Source organism: Thermobia domestica, chromosome 3, assembly GCF_964235325.1.
Source record: "Thermobia domestica chromosome 3, izTheDome1.hap1.1, whole genome shotgun sequence".
Lineage (NCBI taxonomy): Eukaryota > Metazoa > Arthropoda > Insecta > Zygentoma > Lepismatidae > Thermobia > Thermobia domestica.
In genome coordinates, this window is record NC_137456.1 from 278,113,511 (window position 1) to 278,128,163 (window position 14,653).

The 14,653-nt window shown below is 33.4% G+C and overlaps 1 long non-coding RNA gene across 1 annotated transcript in view; it reads right to left on the reverse strand.

Annotated features, from left to right (window-relative positions):
• The window catches only part of LOC145681669 (uncharacterized), a 35,689-nt gene extending 22,438 nt beyond the window's left edge, over nt 1–13,251 (reverse strand). The window contains exon 1 of the long non-coding RNA XR_014130856.1: nt 13,210–13,251. This is a non-coding gene — a long non-coding RNA (uncharacterized LOC145681669). The remainder of the gene's footprint in view (nt 1–13,209) is intronic.
• Nucleotides 13,252–14,653: the final 1,402 nt, after the last annotated feature.

The window sequence follows — 14,653 nt, forward strand, 5'->3', positions numbered from 1 at the left end:
CAAGGCCAAGGGGAAAGAAGGTGTTTTTACGGGACCTCAAATCCGGGTCCCGTTACGAAGAAGATGTTTATAGGAGACGTTTTTAAGGATACTACATTTTCTTCTAAGCTTAATGAAGAGGAAAGTAAGGCTTGGAAGGCCTTTCGAGAAGTGTGCAGTAACTTTCTAGGGAATCATATGTCACCTGATTACAAAGACATTGTGGTCAGGTTAATTACTTCATTTCGTGACATGGGATGTAATATGCCCCTAAAATTACACTTTCTGCATTGCCACCTGGACTTCTTCCCTGAAATGTACAGCTTGGGGGAGGTCTCTAACAAACACGGGGAAAGGTTTTACCAGCAAATAGCTACCATGGAGAGACGCTACAGTGGTAAATGGAGTGTGAATATATTGGCACACTTCTGTTGGAATGTGACACGCAAGACACCCTGTAGTAATTACAAGAGGAGTAGGAAAACCAAGTGACACGCAAGTGTTAAACTTTAACTTATTATGCCATTTTATCTGCATAAGTTATATTGATATTTAAATTATAACGTGCAAATTATTATGGGTGGAGAATAGCATTTTTGGGCGGATTTTGAAACACCTCCTCCTCCCTAAAAACTGGTACGTCCTGGAGAAAAATGGGTTACTGATTCGAATTCAGGAGCTGGAAACCTATAGGAATAACCTATTTTTGTTCGTGGAAGCGAAAAAAAAAGTTTCATTTTGCCGACTAGTGTTATTATTGTTGTTCTTATTATTATTATTACTGCTACTACTACTAGTAGTTGTAGTAGTATTAGTATTAGTTGTAGTAGTAGTAGTAGTAGTAGTCAGTATATTTAGAATATATTTTCATGTCATCCACGGATGCCATAAGCTTGACACGCATTATAACAATACAGTTTTGTATATCGTAAATATAAAATCGATACATGCATCTGACAGAAATGTCACGAAGTATATTTTTTTTCGTTTTGTGTTAATATTAGCTCATTTATCATAGCTTTCCATCAGTTTTATGTGGATTGCCGAATAATCCAGGTGCAGATATCATGGGAAACTTCCTGTTTCCTGTTAGTGAATCACGATATAACTGCTAATAAACATAACACCGAGTGCAATAAAGAAAATAATTTGCTTTAGCTCATAGAAATGGGTAGAAAGGAGCCAAGAAAGCAAGTTTTCACTTATATCCTGCACAAAAATTCGATAGGTTTTGGGTTTTAATTATGGCTATATAAGATCAAGAAATGGTCCCTTGTTTCCACTGGTATAACCTGTAATACATATAAAGCCGGAAATTTGAATATTGTGGGATAATGTTGTTTGCTAACAAATTCATTATTATTATATAACTTTTGTACCATTCTTTTGCTGAGGTCGTGCCAAGTTATCAGTCCTGGTCCGAGTCTTTTGTAAATGTTTCTGAACAAGTGTCTTTTCTAGAGGATTGAGGTTGTTAGCCTCATGCCCAACGCCCAAGCTGGAGGATCACTCCTTGTCGTCTGTCAGCAACTGCTTATTCAGTATATTCGCAGGCAACATCTATATCTAGAAGTCTTCTCCTCGATCCCTAACCTCAGGATGTGCCATGCCATGGTGACAGGAACCCACAATACCCACAGACTTTTACTATAATTAGAGAGTTGAAAAGAAGCATTACTTTATGTTTTCTATGTTCAGTTTTACTTCAAGCGGTCATTTTGTATAGGGCCGTGAGTATATCTTGCACTTTGAAAGGTTTGTAATAAACGTTGTAGATCTGTCATTTGATTTCAAATAATAATAATAATAATAATTATAATTATAATAATCATAATCATAATCATAATCATAATCATAATCACGGGTGTCTCTGGCGGGGGGGACAGGGGGGACGCGTCCCCCCAAATATTTTGAGTACGAGATAAATAGATCAATGCTGAAAGTATTTAGACCTATATGGAGGAAGTAAAACATAGGCAGAACAAATTAAATTTGTCTGTTCTTAAACATTAGTTTAATGTGATTATATTGTCCGCCTGACGTGTGTCACTTTCAAAGAAGAATTTTTTTAAAGTTAATCATTTTGGTTAATCAAAGTAGCGTCGGTTGCAGGCACACAATTTTCTCATTGCTGAATCAGCAACAATTGGTTTGCATGACGAAGGGAGACTGGAGAAGGGAAGAAAAGGATGCAAAGAAAGTTTATCTGCGAATTGAAAAGGGGAATCTACAAAGACAGGGAAATATACAATAAAAGCGAAGGTGAGAAGAAGAATTTAAAAAGATAGAGAAATTTTAATATTACAAATGACAGTAAATTACATGCGAATACTGTAGAAGGGCAGCAAGCGACCACTACTATGACAATATAGAAACTAAAGATAGAAATGGGTGTTTAATAAGCGAATTGAGTTTGAGGAATATGGAAAGAATACATTGAGGAGCCGGATGACAGCAAGAATAAGCTGTACATTTTAGACATTAAAACGGAAAACGAAGTAATCATGGACAAGTTCAAAAACAAATAGCGAAATGAAGAACAAAAATAGATAATATACATTTTGAATTTATTAAGAATACAGAAGAAGAATGAAAATCAAAAATTCGAAATTCGCAATCAAATGAAGTATCATCGTAAGACTTCTTTTAGAGACGTAAAATTTTGTTAGCTAAAAAATCGAAATATATGAGGACTATAAAACTATACTGCTGCAAATGCTTTTAAGATCACTGAGTAGGAATTCACCGAGAGGAATGTCAAGGTGAAAAAATTACCTAAGAACCATATGTTATATATAAACTTTTTTCAGCAAATAGTCTATGGACCAGTGATGGAAGAAAATAATGATGAATTGTGTTGGTAAAGGTAGAAAGAGCGAATGCCATTTGTAAAGTAGATTCCAGTTTACTCAGAATTTTGACATAACTTCAGTTGGGGTCTACTAGCATTCTAGTCGTCCCCGTCCTCCAATTTTAACATGCCAAAGACGCCAATAATAATAATAATAATAATAATAATAATAATAATAATAATAATAATAATAATAATAATAATAATAATAATAATAGGTTGAAAGAGAATTAATTGTACAGTATTTTATATCCGGTAGACAATTAAGAGCCTACTACAGTACAAATTTTTTTAAAAAAAATGATGAATCTTAAAGTATTTAAAACGAAAACTGTCATTTTTGAAATTAAAAATTTCAAAAACAAAAATAAGACTCATTGTTCACTTTTTCTAAGATATAGACTTCATATCATACCACTTCCTAAAAGAGCTTCATGTCTCAGAGATTCATCATTTTCTAGTTTTATGGATCTTAAAATATTGCGTATTTTTTTTTCTTTTTCGAAAATCGTATATGTTCAACCTGAAATATCTCAAAAGGAATAGACAAATTTGAAAAGTCTCAACTTTTCAAAAATAATTATTATTGGGTAGTAATAGGTGCTTAAAATTTGGTCACTGAGGCTTCACTAGTTTTTGAGTAGTGGTTAATGAGGGAAAATTCGATTCATTAGCAGCAAAAATACAACTAAACTGATGTCTCATTTTACAAGTAAATTACGTTATATTTTAAAACATATCATTATGATCATCTTATATACTCATTCATTATTGTCAGGTTACTTGCCGCAACTGAGAAGCTTCCATGCTGCACGGTATTTATCTATCCTCTACGTCTTCAAGTATGATTTTTCTGTTTATTAGCATCTTAAGTACAATTGAATCAGTAGTTTTGAAAAGGTCATTAGTCACAAAAGTAAACTTATGAAAAGTCGAACAAAAAAAACTGTTTAACCTTTGAAACTCCTGCTAGAGATAAAATGATCGACATTTGTTTGAAAAATTAGTTTTTTCTTGTCATTGTACAAAATGAAAAAATTCCTTAGAGCAATTGGTAGTAACAAAAAGTGTAATCAAAGCAAACTCGTCATTTTCTGACTGAGGACCTTTTCAAAACTACTGATTCAATTAAACAGATCGTTCACTCTACAACTAAACCACAGATGTATATATCAGGTATTAAAACACAGAGTTCAATTCAAATTGTGCTTGTTGCCTTATTTCAATAATATTTTACTGGGGCAAACTAATGGTTAATCGTGTTTCTAAGGATCAAGGGGCCAGTAAAAGAGTGGTAAAATTATGCATGTATTTATTTGATCTAAATTTATTTTTTGAAAAGAAAGAGACAACCTACTTACTATTTCATATTCCTCTTGCACATAATAAGTCAATATTATATAAATAGTATACACTACCATGTATATTATCCAGCACTTTTCTATAATAATAATAATAATAATAATAATAATAATAATAATAATAATAATAATAATAATAATAATAATAATAATAATAATAATAATAATAATAATAATAATAATAATAATAATAACGATTATGATGTGTACTCATAAAAGTTGCAATTAATAAAATGGAAAGCCTAATACAGTAGATCGACTTTCCTTTCGTCCGTCTCTTTACAGGAATCAAAGGAAATCTACTAATAGATAATGTCATTGAAGGAATCCATTTACATGATACGCATATAAAACATTATAGTTTAGTACAAGGTATAAGCTTAATTTATAACAGCTAAGCACTGTAGCTTTTGTTTCTCAATTTGTTTCTCAACTAGTGTCGATCGTTTTCGATTATTTTTACAAATCATCTCAATACCAATTTACAATATAAATAAAATTTCCCCCCTCCTCATAAAAGAGAATTTTTTTTAAAAAAAAGTTAGAACTAGTTCTGTTTATTTCTAATAAAAAGTTATTATACTGAATTTCAGCTCTCTAAGTTGAAGGGCTTGGGAGATACTCAATTTTTGCAAAAATTCGGATCCACACTCCCACCTTGAGACATGTATTATAATGAAAGCGATGCGCGTATGATAACTTCCCACTTAGGATTGGGGTCTATCTGTATATCAAAAGTCATTTCATTTGACTTTGCAATTTGAACGTGGCGACCAAGCACGCATAATTACATTCAATTTTTCTATAATAATTCATGTATTACAAGCGATTTTTTCTAGTAGTTAGCTCCTCTAAAAACTCAGGCTGTATCTCAAAAGCCATGTAGTAAGTTTTATTGCTATTATTACAATTACAAATATGAATATCCAAAAGTACCTGAAGTTCCTTTTTCATTAGAAACAAACAAAAGGAAAGAAGAAAAAAGAAGGAGGCCTTGAAAGTAAAACGTAGACAAATTCACCAGTGTTCAGAAGATGCTGTCTACAACACACTGAGCAGAATACATCGGTGGGTCGTAATGGGTCGGTGGGTCACAGTGGGTAATGGGTCAAAATGGGACACGGTATGTTGCAGTGGGTCACATCCTCTTCACCCACGACCTACTGACTGGGTTTCCACGTTAAGCTGCAGGGGCACATCTCATATAACTTCAATGCCGAACAGAATACTAGACTCGAACTCCATTCGTCCACATATGAGCGACTCGGGGTAAAACAAAGATAAGCGCTATTTTCTAAATTTCGAGAAAACTCAAAAAGAAAGTTGAACATTCCCATACAATACGGTGGAATGGCATACACTAAACAAGTTTTAACTGCCGTATGTAGATACAATTCTGAACTTAAACTATCTACGAACTGTTCTCCGATCCGATCCCAGTCTATTTCACCTAATAACTCAATTTTCCCGAAAGTAGCGCATACCATTGTCTTCTCCTGAGCCACTGATATGCTGTTGTGTCATGTAAATTTATGGAAGTATTTAGGTATACTTATCATATTTATGGACTACTTTTCTATAATTCGATTATTTATTTATAGTTTCTTATTAACCTATCTAGAATAGGCCTTCTATAATACGTATTAATATTTGTTTTTTGTTGTCTTGTCCTAACGCCTCGCGCTTTCAATAAAACTTTTAAACTATATATGGTGGATAATTTATTAGTTTCAAAGTTTTGTGCTAGTGTCCGTTCATGTAACAGAAGAATAACTTCAGTGTTATTAAAGACTAGCCTTTGGCTAGCTGGGGGCTTTACCTCCCGATCCCAGCGTTTGCATGGCCTACGGCCTCGCATCTCTTATGTATCAGCCTTTGCAACAAGAGCGAATTTCTTGCATTTGCTCTTTAATAACATTTTCCGAAATTGGCCAAGCTGCGGGCTTCGCCGACTGACCCTCACGTTTGCTCGGCCTACGGCCTCACACCTCTTAAACCTACAATTCTACCAAATTTCAAGTTTCTTATCGTATTTCAACTATATAAAAATACGATTTTGAATCTCAAATAAGATTCAAATCCCAATCTGAATTCAAAATAAGATTTTGAAAACGCCCATTTAAATAACACGGGAATTTCTTCATCCCCCCTTTTGACCCCTTAAAAACTGAATATATTCACTTCGCAATTTTCCTGCGGTTTAGTCCCAGAAGGCTACAATCATGCAAAATTTTATCATTCTAATCCTACCGGAAGTGCCTAAACATTTTGGAGTTTAGAAGATGTCCCATATAAATAACATGGGGAAGATTTTTCAGTTCCCCGTTGAACTACTCCGAAATAAAAAAAAAATCAGTGATTTACTTACGTAACGCTAACAAAAACGTACAAGCATACCGAATTTCAAGTTTTTTTATTCAATTCCAAGTACCTAAAACATGAGATTGTATGTCCAGAAAAAAGGCCAATTTCAATAACATGGGGAGTTTCTTTATGGCTCCTTTAGACACCCCTCAAAATTAAAAATGTTCACTTTTGACAATTTTCCTGTGGGTTAGTCCGAAAAAGTTTCAATCAAGCCAAAATTCAACTTTCCACGTCAACCATAAGTACCCCTTTATTTTGTGTCAGTTCTTATCGTTTTATATATAGTTGGGATACTGTCCATTTTTGATAATATTATAATCAGAGGCGGTAAAAACTGGGCTACAGTCAAAACCCAGACTATGATAGGCATATAATGAGATTACTATAAGCTTTCAAAAATATATAAATAATAGCTTCAATTATTTTTGTCAATCAAAAAATTGGAAGGCCCCTTCATAGATCAGCCATTGATTATAAGCACTAAACTCATACCTAGTTTCATGAAAAGTACTTGATAAACTGTTACTAAATTTCTTGAATGTTTTCAGAACGAGCTACAAGATTCTATACTGGATATGCGGGGACAACGGAGGGCAATTCGATTTCGAAGGGTATGCAGTTCTTGGAAACATGTCAAAATATAGTAATCTGCTCAAGCAGATTTCTAGTATATTTTGTATTAAATACCATACAATGAAATGAAATGAGCTCATTCAATTTAACGTTCCACGATTATGTCCTTTAGACTAACGGAGACGGGTGATTAAACCAAGTGAAAAACTGTTGGAATAATTTGTGGAATGAGATTTTGGAACCAAATTGGAGTACCCCAAGAAAACCTATGGCACGAAGTTGCCCACCACAAACTTACTTAGCCGAGGATTGAACCAAGAAACTCATGCACTCGAGGTAGGCGTTCTACCACTAAACCACCGTGCTCCGATTAAACAGTACAGTATTAAAGTTTACTTACTGTAGTTATTAAGGATACTGCTTAAATTGTTGTTTTACGCGTGCGTCAAACTGCATGCATGCGATTTAGCGATTTTTTCAGATTTTTGCCACCCCTTCGAGCCGGTATTTTGCCCACCTTGGAGCTGGTGTTTTGCACCCTTTGGGAACATTCTGTAGGCGTCTCTGTGAGCATGCATACCCTACTTTTTGTTTTATTGAAATCTGTAGAATGAAATAGATGTGTAAATGTTATTAAAACTTCTGTATTGACTTGATAAGAAAAAAAAACTAGAAGTTTCGTTTCTTCTTTTATTAGTAGACCAGATTTTGAGTTTAACGTCCCCTTCTGCATCGACATTATATGAGACTTCGACCTAGTGATTAGCGTGGAATCCGAACCACATGAGCTCCCGCCGAGAATCGAACCCTTGCCTCCCACACTGGAGGTGCTTATGTTAACCGCTTAACCATGGATGAGCTCGTTTGTTCTCTTATTACTTAATCATGTTCATCGGACCACAGTTTTTTTCTTCAATTTTAATCTGAAGTCTTTTATATTTCTATTTTTTCATAAGGTATATTCATTCATGTATGTATCTTTCTATATATTTTTGTACTATAATACTTGTGTTTTTCTATTTTTACAATAATATATACATTATTTTCATTAATAATAATAATAATAATAATAATAATAATAATAATAATAATAATAATAATAATAATAATAATAATAATAATAATAATAATTTTATGTTAAGTATCGATTGAAATTATAGTGTTTGAAATGAGCATCGTTCCTCATGTTGGAAAAGGTCGTAGACTTTGTTCAATAGTTCAATCCTGGAATCATTTTTGTTAACATTCCACTCCTATCGATAATTTGGAGCCCTAATGCAGAGAAACATTTAAATCAAATAAAGTCAATTCTATCTAAAAATTGTGCGTTATTAGGAAAGGATACAGGGCTATTGTAGTTTACCAAAATTATAATCCCAAAATTAGGACTTATAAATAATCAACATTTCTGTTTCGTAAATTCATATAAATATTTGAAATCTAGCGTAATACAACCCCCACTGTTTTACTAAATAAATTAAAAATTTACTAAGGTAAACTAATTAAGTATTGTTCCTAAAAATCTAAATCAAAGCAAGTATAATCCAATTTACGTAATTTAAACATTTTCTTTTGTATAAACCTAACCTTTAATATTTTCATAAGTAGAAGCTTTGCTTTGTTATAATTAAATATAAACTAATTGTTTGCTGAGCAAAACTATATATTTTCATTAAAATTGAACACGTGTTACAGTTTCGCCAACTAACTCTTTGGCTTCATCAGACACTATCTGTCTGTCTGATGAAGCCAAAGAGTTAGTTGGCGAAATTGTAATACGTGTTGAATTTTAAGGAAAATATATAGTTTTGCTTAGCAAATACCGGTAATTAGTTTATATCTAACCTTTAAATTTTATTACACAGTTTTGAAATTCAAAATTTAAATATTTGTAATTAAAAATTTTGGTTTATACGATACAATATAGTACTTTCGATGAGAAAAATGATTGTAATTTCTTGAAACAGAAAGAGTTAATTTTCTTTTGTGTGTGTCTCTGTGTGTGTTTCTTTCTGTTTTCAATCAACTTACACATAATGAAATTCATCGAACATTACTATCGAAAATCTCTCATCACGTTCCGAGGAGGAAAATGGCTTTGCAACTATTAGCATTTCACAAACTATCAAATCGTTTTCATGTACTGGATACATAATCAGTGGCTCATCTATGTCGAGGATGGGAACCCTAGGCTCCCCCCAGTTTATAAATGGAAAAAATTGAAGCTATTATATATATATATATTAAATTTATAGTAAGCTCTTGATATACCTATCATAGTCTTGGTTATGACTTGCTCTAACAGTTTTTACCTTCTAGAACCGATACAACAGTACCCGTGTTAGGTGTGGTAAATTTACCACTCGATATATAAAAAAGAAAAGATCTTAGAAAGTGTAACCTGGAGGCTATGCAAACCCGCATGAACCACCTGTTAGTTGAGTGCCTCTTCTGGAAAATTTTGAACCTCATACAGGGTGTCCAATATACAGTGCAACCTGGAGTTTGGGATAATAAAACTCTTGAACCTGAAGTGATATACAAATAATGGTTATATCAAAATGAAGCCTTGTTCATGTATATATTTTAAATTAGGAAGCAACGATTCAATCACACTAGGAACCACACACTGTTGTCAGATGTAACCGAAGGTGTAGCTCATTTTTGTTTACAAGTCACGTAAATTGACTCATAACTCATACGTATGGATGTTCTGTCGTTAATTTTCAGTTTGTTTGGTTGGAGCGGTTCGTTAACTATGAAGCAGAAAAAGGAATGTTTCATTTCTACTGATAACTAATCGGATGAGGCCTCTGTAAGGGGGAACTAGGGAAATCGTAGTTTTCATAAATTAACACTTCGAATTGGCAACCCTGCTGATGTTTTAGTCCATCAAAAGGTGTGTTAAGGATCTGTCTACATTATGCAATTCCTGAAAATAATGAAAAACAAACTTTGAAATTATCATGATAAAAATTTTACTTACAAATATCCGGCAACACTGCTATTCATTTCTATGGGGCTATTTAAAGCAAGAGGTATACAAGAACAATTCTCGAAATATTCAAGACCTGGAAACGAACATTTGCAGTGCCATTGAGAACATTAACACTTCTAATCTTCGTAAAGTTGCTGCCAACCTGATGAAACGTGTGAATCAAAACAGGAGACACTCCCAGCATCCGCTGTAGAGCTGGTAACTTATTTCTGATAGTAGCAGTGTTGCCTGGTGCATGTAAGTAAACGTTTTATCATGATAATTTCAAAGTTTGTTTTTCATTGTTTTCAGGAATTGCATAAAATAGACAGATCCTTAACACACCTTTTGATGCACTGAAACATCAGCAAAGTAGCCAATTCAGAGTGTTAATTTATGAAAACTACGATTTCCCTAGTTCCTCCTTACAGAGGCCTCATACGATTAACTATCGGTGGAAATGAAAAATTCTTTTCTCTGCTCCATAGTTTCCAAACCACTCCAACTAAAACTGAAAATTAACGACAGAACTTCCATACGTATGAGTTATGAGTCAATTTACATGTTTTGCAAAAAAATTGATTTACACCTTCGGTTACATCTGGCAACATTGTGTGGTTCCTAGTGCTCTTCAATCGTTGCTTCTAAGTTTGAAAACATATACATGAACAAGGCTTCATTTTGGTATAACCATTATTCATGTATAACTTCAGGTTCAAAAGTTCTAGTGTCCCAAATTCCATGTGCATTGTATATTGATCACCCTGTATCTTCGAATGAGCAAGATTTATATGGCTTTTTTGTTCTACGTTCTTATTGTTCGATGAAAAATACATATAATTATAATTTGATTTGAGAAGTACATAATATTCTTTAGCGAATCAAGCTTTCTAAATTTCAAGAAGTGTTGTTATTCGAAAATTTTTCATTGTGAAATTGAAAATATTTATTGCGTAGTGATGAGTTGTAAAATTCCATAAGAGAGGTGAATTAGGTCTGGTACAATTACTATTTTAGGTGAATGTTCAATTTTGTATTGTATGAGTATTATCTTACCGTTGTATATACTTTATATAAAAAGAAATATTGGATTTAAGCATTACTAGAATTCAACTTAGACGTAAATGTTACTTGGATTAATAATTGGATAATCATTCATTGAATTATTTTTGCTGGTGGAATTTGTACATTAACGCCTTTTCATAAAGACTTTACATTACTAAATTGGTTAATTGAAGCTACAAACAACGTTTATCAACGAACATAAAAAGTTCATTACTGAATTCTCTATGTCTGTGTTTCTGTCTGTCCATCTGTCTGTTATTTGCGATTTTTTTCAATTTTCAGCCCTTCATTCGATAGAGCAACAATATCTATCTAAGAAAGTGATGAAATTTCTCGCGTCACTCTTACCGTTCCCGAGATATTGGCCAAAATGTCAAATTTCATGAGCTTTAAGGAGTCATATCTCGGGAACCATAAGTTATACAGATATGATATGATGATAAGAGGAAGGTGAACATTTTGGTACCAAATAGTACCCGGTGGGCAATGTCCAACTGAATACTGGTTTGCCCAGTAGTCATCAGTTAATATTGGTACCAAAATGTTTACCGTCCTCTTAGGTAATGATCAACACCGATATCGTCTTTCTATGACTTATTTTTCCTAAGATATTGCCCAAAAAATAGTTCCATTTTCGAGAGATTTAAGAAGTCATATCTCGGGAACCGTGAGTCATAGAGAAATCATGTTGGTGTTGATCAATACCTAAGAGGATGGTAAACATTTTGGTACCAAATAGTAACCGGTGGCCACTGGCCAACTGGTCACCGTTCTCCAGATACTGGCTAAAAAGAAGTTCCGATTTCGGGAGATTTGAATAGCCATGTCTCGGGAACCGTAAGTCATAGAAAGATATATTTTCCAGAAACAGAAGAAGGTGCGGATAAAAAGATATACTTTTACATGTTTGAAAAATCACATTTCTACTTCCCAGTTCATTTCTCCATTATTTAAAAGTTCCCTCTGGTAATGCTCTTGGAGCTTTCTCAACTGGTTTTTGTTCTGATAAATTTCTCACATATCTGTTTTAGGCTCCTCCGTGGCTAAGCGGTTAGCGTACGCGCCCTTGGCGTGGGAGACCCGGGTTCGATTCCCGGCGGGAGCTCATGTGGTTCGAATTCCACGTTAATCAGTAGGTCCACGTCTCATATAGCCTCGCTGCTAAACGGGACGTTAAACTCAACTCATCACATATCTGTTTTTTTATATATATATTTATTGTTATAAACTTTTGCAATCATATACAAAAGCTTTCATTTATCGAGTTCTAGAATACCTTGTTAAATATATTAGTAAAGTTTTCTGTTTCAGACTCGCGAAGTAAGATAGTAAAACAAAGACAATTTCTTAATAAGTTATTAAAATATTGCTATTTTAAACCATTGCTAATTTCCCGCATTTTTTCTAAAAAGTGAATTTTAGTGTCTAGTCTTATTAATATATATTTCTTATAGTGGCTTAAACCAGCGGTCCATGACAGAGCTATCAAACAGCACGTGAGAAAGCTGTTAGAATAAAGTTCAATTTCTAGGTTAACGCTATCCAAATAAGATATACTACAACATATATATTTGACTAAAATGTAAATTAATGCTTTAGACCTATTATTTAGCATAAAGAAGAAATCATAGTGTGCTTATCTAAGTGAGAATATTGTTCAACATTATCAATAGGCTTCCTTATGTTTATGTACAACAAAACAAAAACAAAAATATTTAAATAGCCTAAAACAGTTACACAGCACAAAGTTGAAAACTACAGAGTATTTGGTATGTTTTTAAAAACAACATTACCGAGCGCTGTATGTAAGTTCTGTTCCTATTCAAAACAATATTATCTTTCTCTGACTGATACCTTTGAGAAAAACATTGATTCGTTTGGAGTATAACTCAAACTCACATGCAAAGCCTTCAGTACTGAAGGTGACCATTAGTTCGGAAGTTGTTAACTAAAGTGAGATAGAAAGGGAGGGGTAGAGTGGCGTCTGTATGTGCAGTGAAATAATAATGATAATAATAATAATAATAAATGCCTACCTTAGTGCGACACTATCTCGACAGAATGTTCACGCAACAGCCACAAGCTCACAACTGCGTTGTCAAAGGGAAAACAAGGGTATAAATTGCACTTGCGATCAATATATACTAAAGTGTTTTTCTTTTCCCTATGCCACATGTTAATAAATAGGTCGATATGTTCTTTATTTTTTCTTTCTTTAAAGTTTACATGAACATATATAGCAAATGTGACCTTCTGTCGGTAATTATTTCAAGCACAAACATCCAAATTATATGTGTTAAAGTTCATTCGGAAAATATGATTTACCGAGATTTTAAATTGGTAGGATATGTGGTCCTTCAAAAAATAAATACATAAAAAACTATTATGACAACCTAGCCCATAACGGAAACTGTGCTATGCATTATTTGGTAGAACTTAATGGTATAAATATTCTAATATGGGGAAATACATGTATTAGTATCGGATTAATATAGGAAAGTGACATACTTTACTCCCATCACTTGGTGAAAAAAAAATGGAACATATTTATTTAATCTACTTCTTTTCAAGTCTTTTGCGAAAATAATTCTGGAAAAAAGATTCCTACTCAATATCTATACGAACTAAAATGAGATGTAACATTTTACGGATTCCTCAATAACTGCACAGAATTCGGTGATTTTAATATATGAACGTTCGATGTTTATGATTTATCAGGACTGGGATGACGAGGGGGTAAGAGCTGGTATGGGAAGGAAGTGACATGCAAAAATAACGGAAAATGACTAATATTTGTGTCCAGTCCCTAGTTTCTGAAGTCCTGATAATATTGACATAGGCGCTGTCGTTTACGTGCAACTGCTAAGAAATGACACGGAAACATATTCGAAGACACTGATATTAGTATCAAATCCTTTTTTTGGGGGGGGGAGGAGAGGGCGGTTACAGAGAATAGTGACACTCTTAATGCCTTCAAATCCAAATCCATCCCCCACGGCATGTGGGCCTGCGAAAGGATGGTGGGGAGTGGTGACATTATGTATTTTTTAATCGTTATATTGTAGTTTCATTAAAATGCTCATCCTAAGAGGGAAAGAGGGTTTAAGTACATTTCACAAACTTATTCTCTTTATGCGAAGAACAAGAGTTTTATCTCCTCTTCCTAAAAATATAAACATTTCACGTAGTTTTTATGTGAAGGGTTGGTTTGAGTAAATCAAAGTAAAAACAGTTTGAACTTGAGCATCATAGAGCAGGTACTAACGGCGCAGAAGAGAATATTGATTCACATACACAAATTAAGCTTGTGTTTAATAAGAAAATTACGTTTGCGTCCTTTGTCGTGTATCTAGTAAATCATTTTATTCACATATGACTACAAATTGTAGTATTTACTTTTTAATGCTGTGTTTACATGTTAAAGTTAAACATGTTTAATATAACATACTTAACTGATACGGTATCTCAAAATAAAATGTT